Source organism: Nilaparvata lugens, chromosome 4 (genome assembly GCF_014356525.2).
Source record: "Nilaparvata lugens isolate BPH chromosome 4, ASM1435652v1, whole genome shotgun sequence".
NCBI classification, from domain to species: Eukaryota; Metazoa; Arthropoda; class Insecta; order Hemiptera; family Delphacidae; genus Nilaparvata; species Nilaparvata lugens.
In genome coordinates this window covers 47,718,466-47,735,726 of record NC_052507.1, presented here as the reverse complement: position 1 = coordinate 47,735,726, position 17,261 = coordinate 47,718,466, and the positions used below count along the sequence as shown (strand labels likewise).

Here is a 17,261-nt window from a genome sequence, read left to right as displayed (position 1 = left end):
TTATTTATTTTATTTATTTATCCATCCATATATCTATCTATGTGTTATCTTTTATACTACATTATAATGTTATAGTATGTAGAATTCTTAGTCGACTATAACTTATAGACGATCAGGGTCCTGTTGCATGAGAAAATAGAAGTACATCTTTCAGTAATCTCCAATTCTTATAACTAGCTGGTTACAAAAATATTATTAGCTAGTATTTTCTCATTCAATAGGCTCCAGTTGTCGTAGTTGTCGCTAAGGGATCCTTGATTGTTAGTTCAAATTACGTAATAAGTCTTAAAAATGATAATTATAGGAAGTATACAAAAAGTTGAATGGTTAGCTCTACTATGACCTGCTTACTTGCTCGCTGTGTCAGGTCTATTCAACATCGGTGAAGTTGACGTAACCGTTACATGAGTATGAAGGAAAATAGAAACTTGTCATCATTTGAAAAAGAAGTTTTACATAATCGTTACTTTGAGACAACATCCTTTTAACCAAACCCTCCCACAAAATCTCGCTCTGCATTATATAAGTCGTCCAGAACACAACTCATCTATTCTATTCCAGAGTAGGTCCAGCTTTGCAATCTAAAATCTCAACCGCCTGCACAGAAAAAAACTAGCTCAGCCACAAAGAAGCAACTCCAACGCCCGTTATAGAAAGGGTCGGTGTGTCCTGTATAGGAAGAACAAGACGGTCCGAGATGTTTTGCCTGCAAGGTGGGTCCGTAGGAGAAGAAAAAGGAAATGTGTAGAGAGGAGGAGAAGAAGAAAGAGGAGAAGGAGGTAGAGGATGAAAGGAAGTGGTAGATAGAGAAGAAGGTGGATGAAGATACGAAAGAGATGTTTCATGACAATTTGGTTCCATAAAAAGAGAAGGAGATGTGGAAGAGGAGAAGAAGGATGAGTTGAAGAGAAGTGCTGGGAGGGGTTGGAAGATGAGGAAAAATAGTACGGTAGTACATGAACAAGCTGTACAAGATGAAGGAGGAGAAAGAAGAAGCGTTAGATAAGGAGAAAGAGATGTAGAAGAAGAGAACGGATAAGTGCATAACCAAGTGGTACAAGATGATGGAGAAGAATGAGAAAAAAGAGGAGAAGAAGATAAATGGAACATGAACAAGTAGTACAAGATTATGGAGAATAAGAAACAAATAAGTTGGCGGAGAATGAAGATGATGGTGATTATTGAAAGGAGCAGGATGAGGATAAGAAGAAGAAGATGAAGGAAGAGAAAGAGAATGAGAAGGAGGTGGGAAGGAAGATGAAGGAGTAGCGTGAAAAGAAACAAGAATTTTGAGAACAACCCATAAAAACAAGAACAAGAAGAGCTAGATGTCGTAGAGGAAGAAGAAGATTCTGATGAGGAAGAGGAAGAAGGAGAAGAAGAAAAGAAGTGAGCAGAAGAAACAGGAAGGGAACCGGGAAGGTTTTGATGTTAGTGGGGGGGGGGGGTAGGTTGAAGGAGTGCCGTAGCCGTTGCCGAGGTGGGCCGCCCAAAGTAACAGTGTTGATTACATTAGTTGAGCAAACTAATACAATTAATTTGCATGCAGGCCACGTAGGGACGCGGTTGGCTCGACCAAGAGAGGCCAAGACATTTTTGTAGAAGGGTTGCCGGGCAACCGAGCAAGGCGCAAAACCCCGTGACCGAGCCGAGCCAACTTCCATTGCAAAACACCGAACCACCACTAGTTCCAGGCCAAAGTTTGTTCGCGAAAAATGTCTTGGACCAAACTCAGCAGCGCTGCGCTAACTACTTGTCGGGCCTCTGTTTTTGTTGCTAATAGGTTTTGTTGCAAAGTTTAACTTTTGCTAATAACTTGTTCTTGCCCGGGACAGGTTGCCGGCTCGGGTATGAGTTATGGACCGCCTCGAGCCTCGAGCCTCGCTACTCGATCCACAAATCACAAGCCGCACTTCTCAAACTTCCTTTCGACTCCAGAATAACAATGGCCTTACTTCAACTCCATAATAACTACTCCAACGCACATGAACTAGTCCTCCAATACATTATTATTAATGCTAGCGCTAAACTTCTAGCCGGGCGGTGCGTTGCGAATATCAAATACCTTCATAATCAAACACATGTGTACAAGTGTGTGTGTGTGTGTGTGTTCACTCCACTAACAGTTTTCGGCAACTATGGAGCAGATGCTTCAACTCTTGAACTGCACGCTCAGTTGAGCGCGCTCAAAGCACAACTTCCAACTCGCCTATCAAAAGTCTTCATTACACTCTATTCCCAAGCACTGTATAAATGCTGCTGGATATATCATAATATATGATGTAGTAGGAAAAGTTTGGAATTTGTTTGGATGAAAAAGAAAACCCTCGAAAAATGAAACTTCATCTTTATCTATTAGAAGAAATATGTTTCAAGTATGTGAAATATGGAGAGAAAACAGTTCTGAAATTTCAAAATTAAAATTATTATGAGAGAAACAGTTACAAATTGACTCAGCTCCATTAAGGCAAAATGCAAAGAGAGCACAGTAATTTTTCCCAAAAATGGAGTTATACATCGAGAAAAGAAGCAGCTTTGAATTCAAAAACACTCTAAAACTGAAAGATTAAATATATTGCTCATTGCTTTATAAAGCAGAAAAAATTGTGAGTAATTCCAGTACAAGAAGATCTAGCATAATGTTTCCTTGCCTACAAATCCTCCAATATATTAACAATAAGATGAAATGAACAAAATTACGTTTCAAGTCATCTGTGGGTTATCACTCCTGCCTCATCTATTGGAGGAATAAGTTTTAAATCTGTGAATTATGAAGAGAAAACATTTCATGTTGATGCTTATTTTAAGAGAAAAACAGTTTCAAATTGATTTGATTCCACTACGCAAGGAGTGCAATCCTGTTTTATCTATTAGAAAAATATTTTAAAAATATGTTACATATGGAGAGAAAACAGTTCTCAAATTTCACAATGAAACTTATTTATGAGGAAACAGTTCCAAATTGACTTAGTTTCACTGAGGCAAAATACAAAGAGAGCACAATTTTTTCTCAAGAATAAAGTTATACATCGGGAAAAGAAGCTTTGAATTCAAAAACACTCTAAAACTGAGAGATTGAAGATTTTGATAATAATTGCTTTATGGAACAGGAAAAGTTGTGAGTAATTCCTGTACTGAGACAAGAAGATTCTAGCACAATAATTTTTCGCCTACGAATCCTTCAATTATCAATAATATGCAATGTACAGAGTAATTAAATAATAACGTCATTATAGTTCCACAAAATCTTTCGGACTGTAGATCAACGTTAATCATCATAACTGCAAGTCCAAATATTCATGAATATTCAAATTTATTGATTCTCAAAAAAACACTCAAAAACTTAATAACCTTAAAAACCTTAATATTACATGCGAATAATTTCAATCAAATAAACCAACATTCATCGAATATTGAGGATAAAACAGGAGAACTTTAAATCTCTCCCCAATATGCAAAGTGTAGTTATGACAAGCATATGTGTGATTACGCTTGAAGATGATGTTCAAGAGTGTGTTTCTTATTGAACAAATGATTGATAAGTGGAGAATAACTTTAAAAACATTGATTCCTCGTGGCATTCATAATGTGAGTATTTGCGGCTCTTATTCCACCAGAAAAAATCATCATTGTTCTCTTCCATAAGCCTTTCACTCAAATATCATCTCTGAATATAGGTACAATTACTAAGAATCTAGTTTAGAAGCCATTTAGAACTTCAATGACTTTCATAATAATGTTTTTCCCAAGTTTCTTGTAATGTGACGTCTAGCCAGCAGACACAATATTTGTTGTTTTCATGAGATAATTCGATAGATCTACCCTATGATTCACTCCCATACTTTTTGATAGTTGTTCCTCATGTGTTTTATGAGTCTCTATCACAGATAATATTATAGAGATTTTAGAATGATTTGGACAGGTTTGCAAGCATTTGAATTTGTATCAAGCTTATCACAAGCCAAACAATAACGTCATATTTCCGTTTTAAAAGCATAGGAAATTCATATCCAATAAGATATGTGATTCGCATATCATAATCCAAATTGATCTCCCATTATTTAGTCTGCCTATTTGATGAAAGTATCAAAATAACGAAATATCCACCCAAATATTGAAATGATTGCTCACAGAAATTTGAACAGACTGTATTTTTCAGGTCACTTAGTAATTGGTCACTTCTTGTTACCGATCAGATTGTCATTTCAAGCATGAAGTTCCAAAATAGAGCCACATAAAAATTAAAATAAAATTTTGTAGTCTGATCATCTACTGGAAGCAAGATGGGAACTAGTCATGTTAAAATTAGTGAACCTAAACCCCATTTCAAAAGTGAATTCTCATTAAATACGGAATCTTGTACGTTACTTAAGCTCCTCTATTCATTATTCAGTCTCAATACTGAGCATACAATTGAATTTTGTCAGAAATTTTTGATCATATGAAATGCAATGCGTTTTGAGAGAGCCTTCACATCTGTGAGATCGGAAAATATAATTGATTCCTCTCAAATCTCTGAAATACGCAAATTCTACTATCTCGGAATCGAATAAGTTGAAATATTATCAAAACGCATTGGGATAGTATGGGGAGAACGTTAACTTCAAAACTCATTTCAAAGATCTATCTGATAAAATGTTTTTATATTCCCTTCATAATTAGTTCTCAAGGCGTCTCTAGGAGAATAGTCTTTGGCCTGGTGACCAAAGCCAGGAGACCAGTATTTTTATCGTTGAGATAAACATGTTCACAGCGGTGATCGATCATTGGAAGTAGAAATTATTAAAAGAATAATCTCTTGAGTTTCTAAAATAACATAGGCCTACGCCCTATGATACGACAAAATAGAATGGATTATGCTATATAACTTAACATGCTCTCAGTTTATGAAGAGAGAATGTTTATGTGAAAAGTAGCTCATTTCATTATTTGTAAAATGTTCAACCTTTCTTCTAAGTTTCGTACATCTGTACATTTCCATCCCATCATGAACGTTATATTAAGAGACGTATATTCAACCACTACTATATCCATGAATCTATCTATAACCTCATCGCATTTTGTTCAATTAATTTGTAATTTTTTCACGAATGAACAATCTCATCCATGCTCTGAGAATTTCAGCGGCTGAAATATGTGTATTTTCTAGATTCGGAGCGAATACGGCTCCGAAATTAAGTATTTTTTATGAAGCTTGAAGAGTCAGGTGGTTTTTAAACTCTGACAATTATTCTGATGGTCTGTGAGAAGTATGCGTTTGATTTGTTATGTCATCAATATAGAATTCGTCAACTTCGAAGAAATTCTCAACAAATTCTACTGTAAGCATGAAATGCAGAGTTCATATAGTTAAGGTTTTTTGTGGAAACTCAATGTTTGAATGAATTTGACGTTCTTCACTTCTTCACTATTTAGTGAACGTATTTGTCTACTTTAACCGATTTCCTAGTTTTGAATGATACCTATCCTACGATGGATTCAACTCATTCCAAAATCTTAAAAACCATGTAGTTCCAATAGGCGTTTTTAATCTTCTAGGCTTACTCTAGGGTCCATCGGATGTTTTTCATTTCTTAATTAACAGATATTAAATCGGTCTCTCAAGTACCAAGTGATATTTGTTGATGCAGTATAATTATAATCGATTTACTCTGTACTTACAATATTTTAATTCATGACTATCATTCTTTATAATCATAATTTTCCATTTTTTTCAATCCTGATGAAGTTGTATTAAAGTTTATATGTGTGAAATTGATGATGAATTTTATCCAATCATTGTATTTCGTAATCTTCTTGCCTTTCAATCTAAGTAAAACTCATTCCTAGTCATGAGTTGTTCAATTACATTCTTATTCGCTCTATTCAATCTAAGTTCATGGTATTGAATTATTCCAAAACCTCGGAAAACCTCCCTATCCACTTTAGAAACTGACTTGGGAAGTTATTGACAATGATACTGATAAGGTTTTTCATGTTCTCAAATCACACTCTTACGTTTTCAACAAATAAATCATTATTCAAATGTGACCTCGTTCAAGTTAATCAATGGAAACGTTTTTTATGAGTTTGAATAATATGCCTACTGCCATCACATTCTCAAACATTAGAAAACATCATACGGATGAGGATGGAGATATATTCTCTATATCTCAAATACCATCTCAAGATGTCATTACGCTCCAAGAACTGAGTTTTCTCAATTTTCTACGTTTTCATAGAAATCTTTAATCTTTCCGTGGCCATTCCAATATCATTTTGAGTCAGAATCCAATTTTCCTTCCAAAATAGTTTCAAGAAATGGGCAAGATTTGATGAGTTTCCTATCTTTTGAGTGAGGAAATGGATGAAAATTAGGAAGTACTGGCCGCAAGTTGACAGGAACTGGAGGCGACCAACACGAACGTGGAGACAAAGGAAAGATCGTGATGAAGGAGAAACGAACGAAGGAAGGACGGAAGGAAGGCAGAGAAAGTGACGCAGTGGTCAATGGCGTCGCGGGGGGAAAGGGGTAAGGCGTCCCGAAAGGGCGCGGAGAGGAGGCGGAGCCCTCTGCGCATATACACTGCGCACTCCCTCCATCCATAACTGAGTGCTTATACGCAACGTGGAAATTGTAAAAAAAATATAAAAAAATGTTGAAACAACCAGTAAAAAAGAAGGAACACGGGGAAAACAGATAATTATTTCAGAATTAAAAGCGGAGATAAAAATTCAGTCATCGGGGTCGCATATGGGAGCGATGCTTCGCGACAGTAGCCGTGTCGGGCCTCTGAGCTCCAAGTCGTTTCGTTTCTTCAGAAAAACTGACTGACACTTTTGTTTCGGTGTGTGTTTTCGTGCCATCCAAGAAAGAACACTCGAAGGGGGAGGGAGGAGAAAGAAGAGCCGAAGAAGGAACGCCGAAGTTGTGTAGTGGTGGGGGTGGGGGTGTAGTGCGAAAGACTACCCTAAGGAGCCGTCTTTTCCCCTCCGTGCGGAAAATCTCAAGAACGCGCCGCGGTCGATATAAGAAAATGACGTCATCGTGCTTTTCTCGCACGCCATTGGTCGAGCCGGCCAACTCAACAAGGTAAGATATTGCCAGCTCTCCTCCTTATATTGCCGAAGGCGATTTCTGCCTCCTAGCCTTCTGTTCTTGCTCCTCACACCGATCGATGAATAATCCTACACAAAAAGTGAAGCTTCACTCAAGGCGGGCTGTAAGAAGCGACACACATTCAAGGAATCAAGATTGCTGCTACAAACATAGCACGAGATAAATTTCATATCGCCAGTTTACTGTACAGAATTCTAGACTGTTCATTCTGAATGCTAAGATTGCATGGTTGAATTCCCAATTTTCTATTTTTTCTTCTACTGAATAGGTCCATAGAGAAACAATAGCGTAAGAGAAACAATAGCGTATTAAGGAACAATAACTTATGCTATTGTTTCTCTATGATAAGCCTATCCGAGTTTGATCAGTTGGGACTTGAGAGGCTCCAAAAAACATTTAAAAATTCTAAATAATTAAGGATAATATTGAAATTTAGTAAATTTCTAGACCACGGTTGATAGACTTTGAACAAAATATGAATGATAAACAACGGCAACAACTGGGTGCGGTTAAAATCATGATGACCACAAAACTCGATGATATTCTTGTCCATTCTGGATAAGTTTTAGAAACTAATTTTCAATGAAAGGATTCTTTTGATGAAGGATTCCTGAGATCACAGGATTTTGTTTCACAGAAATTAGGAAAGTATTGAAATGTTCAAAGATTATCAAGTATCCATGAGCGGGTATACCTTATGCCATTTTCAAAGACAGTCATAAATAATCCAATCATAACTTAATAATTCCGGTTCGTTCACTTCCTCCATTTGTTTCAAATGAACGAATTCATTTGTTCACTTTCTACTCTGCCGATTATTTCAGCTTCTGCAATTTTGAATCTCAATAGAGTTTATGAATTCATAAACTCTTTGGAGAGTCTTTGGAGAGTGAGATGACTTTATTTATTTGGATGTAGGCTTTATTTATGTTTTGAATAGAATATTAAGAATTGTTCTTCATCCTTGGAATTGAGAATAATTTCTATGATAATATTGTTTGGTCAAGAATTTCTGCAATAATTTTTGCTGATCCGCTTCGGATTCACAATAATTATTATCCGTGGTATCCAATTACAATGTATTTGTTCTTTTCGGGAAACGAATAATTATTAATTTTCATACCTGTGAAACCGTGAATATATGATAAGATTATTCTCGTTCAATTTAAAAATATTCAATTCTCTGTATTATTTGTGGAACCCGCGATAATCCGGATGTTCGATACGCAGTTATGCAAATATTCTTACATTCGGTGATAGGAAATATACTTCATTCACAGTATCCTCACTATGTATCCACAATTTGAATAGAATAAAAATATTCTCAAATTTCCGTCATAATTTTTGAGATTGGATTTGTTACAATAAAATATGATAGCGTTGAATGAGGAATGAAAATTTGACAAAGATTTGATCGTAAATGAGGTGCAAGAATGATTAAGACTCTCTAAAATGAATTTTCATCACCTCAATTAAACCTATATAAGATTAATACAGTTTTAAGAATGTAAAAAACACCAAAAGGTAAGTATTCATTCCCTTATTAGACTAGACTGCTTAAGACGTTTTTGACAATTTCTTATCATTGTGAGAAACGTCCGAAAAGTTTTCGAAGTCGAATAATAAGAATTGTTCTTTATGGGACCATTATTGTAGACAACGCTAACGATTTAGTTATTATAATGAATATTTTCAAATTATACTAAGGAATCAAACGTGGAATATTCTTTGTTCAAAGATTTGATATTGTAGGTACCGAAAAGTAAGTTGTTGTTGAATCTCTGTTGGATTGTCCAGTAGATTTTTTAGTGGAGAGGTTTTTTTTCAACCACTGTATCTCTGATCACACTTTATTATTCCAAGGTATTTATGGTGATATTTCTGTCGACAAACTAGGAGAGAATGGAGTATGAACTCATTGGATTATACTGGTTGATTTGAATTATTAAACTTGAAATTTATTAAATCGAGTTAGCATATTAGATTTTTGATGGAATATTTGGAAATGTGCATAGCAATTTCAAGCCTATGCTGATGTATTTCAAAACTATAGAGCTGTGTTTTGCTATAGAAGTGTTTCTGTAATAACATGTACATAAGAGTGTCCACTTGTTTCGAGAAAAATTCGATAATGATTGCAGAATACAAAGATTTTTATCGACCATCTTGAAAGAAAGTAAATATTGAAAAATTTGTCCAATTTTCAGTTCAGTTTACAGAAGGTGAACTTGCGAGTCCCATTGAAATAACCAATGATCCCATTACCAATGATACTTTCATCTGTCTTATTCGATGTGTATATAGTTTATTATTTGATTGCTAGTTGGTCAAGTGAGCCAAACAGAGTTACAAAGAGAATAAGTTAACGTTCAACCGGTTGAAATCGTACAAATCTTTCGATTTCATTGGATGGGAATCATTGGAGTGATAAGTCAAGTGTATGAGATATTGGAATTATACATCGACAATGAATTGTTTGAGGAGGTTATCAATCACCATCACCGGTTATAGTATGAAGAAATAATGTCGAATAGATGATGAATCAGGAGATTCAAAAGATTGAGGATGTTGAGACAAGAGCAGAGTCAATGATTCATAGAAAAAGGTTACTTGGTAAATGCATTTTTGAAGAAAGCTACGGGATCGCATTCTATGTAAGGTAAAATTGAAGAGAGAAATGAATGCATTCACTCAAATAATATCATTATTCTCAGGAAGATAATGACTGGATATCAATGATAAAAAAAAGAGCAGAGAGATGATGAAAGATGAATCTTTGAAGTAACATGGACAATATAAGTAGTCAGATAAACAAAGGAAGTAGCTTGAAAAAGTTGTAAATCGTCGGTTAATGGTAATTGTTCATGTAAATAAGAACACAATCATCGCTTTATTGATGAACAGGAGGAATAATTTAAGGAAGATGAACGAAGGAGGACGAGGAATGAAGAGGACGAAGAACGAAGGAGGACGAGGAATGAAGAAGGATGAAGAACGAAGGAGGACGAAGAATGAAGGAGGACGAAGAATGAAGGAGGACGAGGAATGAAGGAGGACGAAGAATGAAGAAGGACGAAGAACGAAGGAGGACGAAGAATGAAGGAGGACGAAGAACAAAGGAGGACGAAGAATGAAGGAGGACGAAGAACGAAGGAGGACGATGGACGAAGGAGGACGAAGAATGAAAGAGGACGAAGAATGAAGGAGGACGAGGAATGAAGGAGGACGAAGATTGAAGGAGGATGAAGAATGAAGGAGGATGAAGAATGAAGGAGGACGAAGAATGAAGGAGGACGAAGAATGAAGGAGGACGAAGAATGAAGGAGGATGAAGAATGAAGGAGGACGAAGAATGAAGGAGGACGAAGAATGAAGGAGGACGAAGAATGAAGAGGACGAAGAATGAAGGAGGACGAAGAATGAAGGAGGACGAAGAATGAAGGAGGACGAAGAATGAAGGAGGGCGAAGATTGAAGGAGGACGAAGAATGAAGGAGGACGAAGAATGAAGGAGGACGAAGAATGAAGGAGGACGAAGATTGAAGGAGTACGAAGAACGAACAGGAGGAATATGACAAGAGTTCGAGTAATAGAAGATGGTTGAAAAATAAAATAAGAATAAACACTGCATATAACCTGATTGATAATAATCATATGGCTGATTGATAGTAATCTGATTAATAATAATAATCAAGAAATTTTGTTCTGATCAGTATTAACCCTTAAAGCATGCGCGTAGAGACAAGGAAATTTGTTTCTACTGGTACATAAGGTTTGATAAAAGAAGTCTGTTCAATCAGTTACAACAAAAAAAAACATTCAACTGCTCGAGACATTTCAATTTATCCCTGATCACAAATATATCGACTTTCCCTTCAACGAAACAACAATATTTGACTGATGAAGGAAGTCCAGACCATCAAAACACAACTGAGCTCGTCCAACTGAACAAAATAAATACAACCTTGATTACAAACCAACAATATGAAGTGACAATTGAAATGCCTAAATCTAGAACATACAACAACATGATAAGCTGGACATGAAGTATTTCAGATCATATTCCTGATGAACAATCTAATTTAATAGGACTCTTGCGGAGCACGGGTTACGTGCTAGTAAGAAATATGATGATTATTAGTACTGATAGATACACAGAGAAATACTGCAGGAAAGATTTGTTTGAAACCATTTTCAAGAAACTTATAATTCGGGGTTTTTACAGTTATAGGATTCACGAGCTTCACTTAATTTAAATTCTTAATCAACCAATGACTTATCGATAACAAGACGAACCGATTCAGACAGTACTGATACGGAACTTCGATTACTAGCGATTTCTAGTCACTCTTTTTAAAAGTAGAACACAACTTTCACACTCGAAACGCGACCGATCTTCCACTCACTGAGAATCGAATCGAACTGAATGGTACAGATCGATCGGCAACCCAAGGATCAGGTTTGATGTGGATTGTGGAGATGAAGGGCGGGCGCGACAACTGTTCGAAAGCAGTCGCGAGATCTGTGAGAACCATGATTGACCTCGCGAGATGCCGCGCTAACGGGTTCCACGAGATGTGAGAAGGTTCAAAGTTCAGATGCGAAGATCGACGGACAGGTCCAGTGGTGACCTTCCAGCATCCTGGGAACGTTGAGAGTTGCGGGACCCTTTCTTGACCAGTTTCCAGACCGGGACGGGAGCGCTGGACCTGGTCCAGAGTCAATCAATCTTGCACCCTTCGAGGGCGATCGGCATCTTTACCCCTTTCTTGATCTTTGGCTCAGCAACCCATTGTTTACTCGGTTCTAAACTTCTATTAACATCACGAAAATGGTAAAATATGCGATAAATGTTATTCTTGTGATCTTGGGGCTTTGTAAGAATAGTATCGTCCTTATTCTTGACTGGAACTACTATAATCATCAGTAGCTGTATTAACTTCGCTTGGTTTTATACCTATTGCTCTAATATTGGATTGATCAACTAAGTTTTCTTCTCACTATTAGTCCGGTTCAGCAAAAAAGCAAAATTCCAACAACTAGTAAGTAGTCATGAAATTTGTAAAATAAATTCGAGATGACTTTATTTATTTGGATGTAAGCTTTATTTTTTGGGGTGGAATATTAAGAATTGTTCTTCATCCTTAGAATTCAGAATAATTTCTATAAATAACAATATTGTTTAGTCAAGAATTTCTGCAATAATTTTTGCTGATCCCCTTCGGATTCACAATAATTATTATCCGTGATATCCAATTACAATGTATTTGTTCTTTTCGGGAAACGAATAATTATTAATTTTCATACCTGTGAAACCGTGTATATATGATTAGGTTATTCTCGTTCAATTTAAAATATTCAATTCTCTGTATTATTTGTAGAACCCGCGATAATCCAGATGTTCGATACGCAGTTATGCAAATATTCTTACATTCGGTGATAGAAAATATAACTTACTTCATTCACAGTATCCTCACTATGTATCCACAATTTGAATAGAATAAAAATATTCTCAAAGTTCCGTCATAATTTTTGAGATTGGATTTGTTACAATAAAATATGATAGCGTTGAATGAGGAATGTAAATTTGACAACGATTTGATCGTGAATGAGGTGCAAGAATGATTAAGACTCTCTAAAATAAATTGTTATCCCCTCAATTAAACCTGTATAAGATTAACCCAGTTTTAAGAATGTGAAAAACACCAAAAGGTGTAGCTTTTATTTTTTATTCAATCCCTTATTAGATTAGACTGCTTTAGACGTTTTTGAAAATTTCTTATTATTGTGAGATACGTCCGAAAAGTTTTTGAAGTCGAATAATAAGAATTGTTCTTTATGGGACCATTATTGTCGGCAACGCTAACGATTTAGTTATTATAATAAATATTTTCAAATTATACCAAGGAATCAAACGTGGAATATTCTTTGTTTCAAGATTTTATATTGTAGGTACCGAAAAATAAGTTCTTGTTGAATCACTGATTTTCATCGACTATCTTGGAAGAAAATAAATATTGAAAAATCTGTCCAATATTCAGTTCAGTTTGCAGAAGGTGAACTTGCGAGTCCTATTAGAATAAAATACCAATGATTATATTCGATGTGTATATAGTTTATTATTTGATTGCTAGTTGGTCAAGTGAGACTTAAAATATGCGATAAATGTTATTCTTGTGATCTTGGGGCTTTGTAAGAATAGTATCGTCCTTATTCTTGACTGGAACTACTATAATCATCAGTAGCTGTATTAACTTCGTTTGGTTTTATACCTATTGCCTATTGCTCTAATATTGGATTGATCAACTAAGTTTTCTTCTCACTATTAGTCCGGTTCTGCAAGAAAGCAAAATTCCAACAACTAGTAAGTAGTCATGAAATTTGTAAAATAAACTTGAGATGAGTGACGTCTCTCAAGAATGGTGCCTCGTTGAAGTAGCTTAAATAATTGGAGCAGCTTTGAAAATTTTTAATTATTGGATTTTGAGAATTATCTTGGCGTTTTTATTTTTTGTATCAACAACAATTATGGGAATAATGTTTTATGAATGATAGTCTAATGGTTTCATAAAAGTGTGATATTATTTTCCGAATAGAATATTCTAATTTTTTGAATATGACATAATTCTCAATTTATGTAACTCTATTAAATAAAAAAGAGTATAGAGCTGCAAACATTATACATTGTAGAATGTCGAGAAAAAAACTACGTGTAGGATAAATAATTGACTATGTTAAATTCAATCAGAATATTATATGAATTCGATTTGATAACTTTTAGAGAATTTTATCCAAGATCCTTCACCTAAAATTTGACGACAATCCAAATCTCAAACTGAGGATATAAGGTTCTCGTGTTATTGAAGGTTTACATTAGTTATTACATTTTTACTCTCTTATCAAACCTTAAAAATGTCCAATCTAGTTAGAAGGTTCTAGTGCTACTCTTGGACAGGAAGTTTTAATACTCATTCTTATTGCGTTACAAAAATGCTAAATTTCAACAATCTTACAAAGCTATAACTGATTGAAGTAATTATTCTTCAATTGAAGTATTAGAATTTGAAACAGTAAATAATTACAATTCATGTAATTCTCAACTGATCTAAGCCTGTCGATCGATCAAAATGATCATCCTACTGATATGAAGTTGGTGATCCCGAGAAGGGTCTCAGAATTACTCGCGATTACTTTTTCTGATGCTAGTAAGATGCTGTACAACCAGTCTATCAGGAGTTAGAGTCCGATCTTGATTATTCTCAGACCTGTTCAATCAATTCTAAAAACAACCATTCTTTTCTTATAGTTTTCTTTCACATAAGACCTCATGGTTACGTAGTAGGGTGGAAGTTTATCCCCGCTATATAGCCCTTTTCTCACTGTATTGTCGAATTCGTAAATCAATGAATAATGATTCGTGTTCTTAAGCTATTCACTGGAATTCGCTTCCACTATTCAAAATTTCCAACAATACTTCAAATTCATCCTCAATGTAGCCTACTCTGAAATCTAGTTTTCCAGTATGAGTGTATGTGCTCAATAATTGGTCGCACAGACAAAATCATCAACTTTATTTCTTATATCATTAATAGACAAAAATATATCCGATATAGGAAAATCATGATGATCAATGAGAAAACTATGGAAAACAATCTCAGCTAGAAGTCTGATTACATTATTATGATTCAACGTTTGTGTATGATTCAACGACATGGCATCATAAGCCAACTATCCATTCTATAGTAATAGGAGGAGAATCTTACAGAACAATCCACGCTATGTTACAGGCGTTGTTATTATTGGTTGCTATTAGGCGTTGTTACAGGCATTGCTATTGTTATTGGTTGGAAGAAGACTCACCCACTTGTAGAAAGTAGACTCTTTACAGTGGGCGTGTCCTGATTTAACAGGTAACACGTCTTCGGCTAAGCTTTCATTTAATTACACGACACATCACCCTTCAATAGCAGCAAAAGTGAAATGAGAATAATCATGTTCATCTCCGTAATGGATACTGGATCTGAAGAAGTAGTAGTACAGTATTAGCTGTTGAAAATTATTGGAAACTTCTTGTCAGCTCATAGCCGACATAACAAAAGAAGTTGATCATATTGATCTTGTGATAGATAATGCATAATTATTATGATCTATCAATCAAATAAATTAATAATTTATATCATCCCTTCTACCTCTTGCCGCCCAATCCATCTCTTGATGGTGGTCTGTAATAACTACGATCTTGAAATAAATACAGTAAATCCAATTCAATTGTTTATTTCAACTTGAATAAATTGATTATTCAACTTAAATTAATTATTGGCATTAAGGAACAAAGTAAAATCTCACCAAGTAGCCCATTCAACCATCAACCGGAAACAGAAGTTATCTATGGGGTCACCTTCGTCCCAAGTCAAGAATTCTCACCTCTAACCCTTCCGCCATTTTGAGGAAGTCAGCATTCTACCTGAACGCAGCGACAATGGAGCGGAAAAGAAAGTAACTTGTCAATGTGATGCATTCTTCCTGCTTTCCGCATGAATGGGACATTGTGCAGAAATGACTTGTATTCATAACAGCGGCATTAATTAGGTGCAAGGGTTTGCGCAGCAGAACAAAGGACAAGATCACTTCCTCTCGGCTCATCTCGTTCGCGCGGTAATGAGTGGGGTTCAGAGAGGGATAGAAACAACACCAAAGAGGAAGGAGTGAGTGAGAGATCCCTGTATTGCCAAGAGTTCTTGCCTGCAGTTTCTTGCGAGCCGAGGGTTCGGATTGCTCGGCAGCCCTCCACCCAAGGAAGCAATTGTTCTTCTGCCAGAGGAGCTTCCTACCAAGCCGTTTTCTTCGTCCACAAAATTTATCTTCGGTGATTCAGCTTCAAATAGGATGTGGAAGAGAGAGAGAGAGGGAGAGGGAGAGAGAGAAAGAGAGAGAAAGATATATGTAATGTACATGTGTAAGATAGAGAAGTAGTTGGGAGTGGCTGCGAACTGTGAAGTATGACTTTCCCCTTCGGCTTAAACTGAAATCGCTGTCGCTACTGGTTTTGTACCCAAGTAAGAAGCATTGCTCTCCCCTAGATATGTGTAAGGACAAAACCTGCTTCCCCGATGTTCAATCAACTGTAAAAGATTTACGTTAACGGTATAATGGCTTTGGAGATGTGATGTATCCATAAATTTGGAAGGTATCAATAACAGGGGAATGCAATTTTTTGGAACATAAATGATTAAAGATTATCATAAAAATGATAACTAAATAGGAATTGACTCTATCAAGAAGAATAATTGACACAATTTCTCATCCTCCTATAAGAGAGTATTGACAAATCCTTTTTAGATTACATGCATCCCTTGTCTTCGCTTTCAAGTTTGCAATTTGCAAATCCTTTAAATCAATGCGAAGAACCCATTTGTGGATGATCTATTTTGTGTATATTGTAAATCATCAACATTACCATAATTTTTCATTATAATCAGGCTAATAGCTTTCAAAGTTATGATGAGAATTGAGAATTAAAAATATCATCATAATTAATCCATGATAATTTTTTTCTATAATTAATTATTATTATCTGTTGATTATCAGTTATCAGTTTTATTTAACTGATCATTCTGATAATCGAAAACTCCTTCATACTCATGTATAATTCGTCCCAAAAAAAAAATCACAGGAACTTTTTTCTTCCAATTTCTTTGATGAGAAGTAGTGCTGGAGGCCCAAGATCACAGGTATCACCTTTTTATATCACTCTGGTCAATAAAATTCTTTGAAGTCCTATAACTTATATCTTACCTGACATTTCTATATGAGTCCTATATGAAAGATCTTACCAGACATTCCTATATGAAAGATTTTACCCGACATTCCATATATGTGCTCCGTTAGTACGCTACAACAACCAGTAGCTCGACAGTGAACAATACTCATCCATTCACGGCGGTCTCTTCCCTTACAATTTTCTCTCGTTATCCGTCTTCCACTGTTCCTTCCTCATATTAAATTCGACACGAAGGACCAGCGGTGGATTAGTCGTGCGAAGAAGCGAGGAAGGACGTGATAATGGAAAGGCGATGGGAGGGTTAAGCCGTGAAAGCTGGGCCGAATCTTGAATCTGACTAAATCCCATGTCTCATAACCTTTTAGACGTTTCGCCACTAAATT

General features: G+C 35.7%; 1 long non-coding RNA gene across 2 annotated transcripts in view; it reads left to right on the top strand.

Annotated features, from left to right (window-relative positions):
• The first annotated feature begins 6,540 nt into the window (after positions 1-6,540).
• Positions 6,541-17,261, top strand: part of LOC120350984 — a 54,918-nt gene continuing 44,197 nt past the window's right edge. Inside the window, exon 1 of one of the 2 annotated variants that reach the window (XR_005571141.1) lies at positions 6,541-7,072. This is a non-coding gene — a long non-coding RNA (uncharacterized LOC120350984). The remainder of the gene's footprint in view (positions 7,073-17,261) is intronic. The other variant, XR_005571140.1, reaches the window with a different exon arrangement.